We start from the raw sequence: 3,007 nt of genomic DNA on the forward strand, positions 1-3,007 counted from the left end.
TAGTCCTTCTCAGGTACTTGAGTATAGTTTTTACTGCACTCCAATGTTCCTGACCTGGGTTCGACTGATATCTACTAACCATGCCTACAGCAAAGCAGATGTCAGGCCTCGTACATAACATAGCATACATTAAGCTTCCACATGCTGAAGCATAAGGAACTGCTTTCATGCTCTCTATATCCTTAGGTGTCGAATGACACTGCTTCTTAGATAGAGCAACTCCATGCTTAATAGCATGACATTCCCTGTTAATCAAAATATGCATGATAATTCTGCTGTAATGAATGGTTTCAAAGGTCCAACTCAAATGACTAAGGATGAATCTGATATCCCCAAGTCAAATGAGATCAAACCTAAGAAACAGAAAAAGAAAGCTAACAAGGCAGGACCCAAGGAAACTTGGGTACCAAAATCAACTTGATTTGATTTTGATGTGTGCAGGGAAACAGAAAGAATCTATGGTACTTGGATAGTGGTTGTTCAAGACACATGACTGGTGATTCTACCCTGCTCACAGAGTTCAAGGAGAGAGCTGACCCAAGTATTAATTTTGGAGATGACAACAAGGGTTATACTGTGGGATATGGCTTGATTTCAAAAGACACTGTCATCATTGAGGAGGTTGCCTTAGTGGATGGTCTCAAGCACAATTTGTTGAGTATCAGCCAGTTTTGTGATAAAGGCAACTCAGTAACCTTCAACTCAGAAGCCTGTGTTGTGACTAAGAAGAGGAGCAACAAAGTGGTTCTCACTGGTGTGAGAAAAGAAAATGTGTACCTAACTGACTTCAACTCATCAAATGCAGAATCTGTTACTTGTCTTCTCAGCAAAGCAAGTCAGGATGAAAGTTGGTTATTGCACAAGAAGCTATCCCATCTAAACTTCAAGACCATGAATGAACTAGTAAAGAAAGAACTGGTTAGATGCATTCCTCAAGTGGAGTTTTCTAAGGATGAACTGTGTGATACTTGCCATAAGGGAAAGCAAATTACAGCATCATTTAGAAAAAAGCTTGATTCAACAATTGAAGAACCTTTGCAACTGCTACACATGGATTTGTTTGGACCAGTCAATGTGTTGTCCATTTCAAGAAAAAGATTTTGCCTAGCAATTGTAGATGATTTCTCAAAGTTCTCTTGGACATATTTCATAAAGTCTAAAGATGAGTCTAGTGAAATCATCATCAATCACATAAGGCAAGTCAATAATCATCCTGATTTTAAAGTTAGAAAAATCAGGAGTGACAATGGAACTGAGCATATCTTATTGCACACTGTGTAAACCAGCAGTTAACTGAATTATAAATTTAATTATAAATTTAACACTCTCAAGAAAAAGTTAAGCTCTTTATCAACAAAGAGCCTAGAAATTTTGTAGCAAAACAATCTTAATTGTAATATAAAATTAAGTGAGTTTTGAAGATTTGTGTTCTTTATTTTCTGCAAGCTTAATCTCTGCATGAACACCTTTTTCTACAAGATTTAATTTACTTTGTTCAGCCATAAACATTAAAGAAAAGCTCAAAAACAGTAAAATACATTCACCCCCTCTGTGTGTTATTCATTTCCTAACAATTTTATTTTTGCCTGGATAAATATCATATATGATTTTGTTTTAATTAGTCAAATTATATTTTGATTTTAATTTTGTGTAATTTGGATCAATTTTATAATATTTTTTAGCTTAGATAAATAGTATATATTAATTTATTTTAGTCTAATTTAATCGTATAATGCTTTTAACCGGATCAACAATATCTTAGAAACATATTATATCTACAAAATCTAAATAATTATATTTAGTTTGCTTTTAATTTTATTTTAACTCGGGTCAATATCATAATTTTGTTTTAGCCCTGATTTTTTTTATAGTGAGGCCATTATTACCGAGCAACAAATTATTTTTTGACTGTATTTAATTATCTATAATATCTATTTTATAGTTTAAATAAATGGGTCGATATGAATTAGAAATTGAATTAATAGAAGAAGTTGACTTAAATATCAATTGAAATAATATAGATTTTGATATGAATTAGACTTTATATCGGTAGAGAAAGTTAACTTCAATATTAAATAGAATTAACCGATCGACCAATCAAATTTTAATATTTCTTCTATTATTATTGCATCTTGTTATTTTTGGAAAAGAGGTATTTTAGTTGGAAATAATTAAAAAGATAACGTGTTTTAGTTGAATAAGTTAATTAAGTTATATATTAATTAGGTAAAATATGTGTAAAATAATTTGGTTCTAATATTAATTATATGAGGAAAAATAAACAAATAACTTGAATATTTTAAATCTCTTGTGATGAACGGATTTTTTTAATATTATTTATTTTTTAATTTAATTTGAATTAAAAATTTTTAATATTAAAATATTAATTTTAATTAAATTGATAATGTGTTTTAGTTAAAAATAATAATTAATTATAATTATTAAATAGACATGTCCATGTTATTTGAAAGTCTTGGTTAGAAAAAGTAGGTTAAAAAGGTAATGTTCTCTTGCTCAAAAATGAAATTTGTTAGTTATTAGTAGTTATTTCAATATTATTTTATTTTATAAAATAGATTTTCCCGTGATATTTGGAAGAGTTGTTTTAGTTTGGAAAAATAGAAAAAGTATGTGTTATATTTGATTTTTTTTTTATTTCTTTTCCTATTAGAATTCTGATAAAATTATCATGTACCAAGAAACATGCACCTAAATGTATTTGTAAAATAGTTAAGTTGGTAATAATAAATTTTATATACAAAGTTTTAAATTAAAATTTCAATAATTTATTTATATTTTGGGCCTGTTTGGCTACCTATATTTAATTGGCTTATTTACTTATAAGTCCGTAAGTTCCTATCGACGGGTGTTTGTTAACCTAATTTATAAGTTAAATTTTTAACTTATAATCTGATAAGTTGAATGTGGGTAATGATATACTTTTTCTCAACTTATTTTGATTTTTCACCTTTTTATTAACTTTAGTTTTATAAAATATATTTTTAAA

The sequence above is a fragment of the Apium graveolens genome, chromosome 5, assembly GCF_009905375.1.
Source record: "Apium graveolens cultivar Ventura chromosome 5, ASM990537v1, whole genome shotgun sequence".
Taxonomy (NCBI): Eukaryota; Viridiplantae; Streptophyta; class Magnoliopsida; order Apiales; family Apiaceae; genus Apium; species Apium graveolens.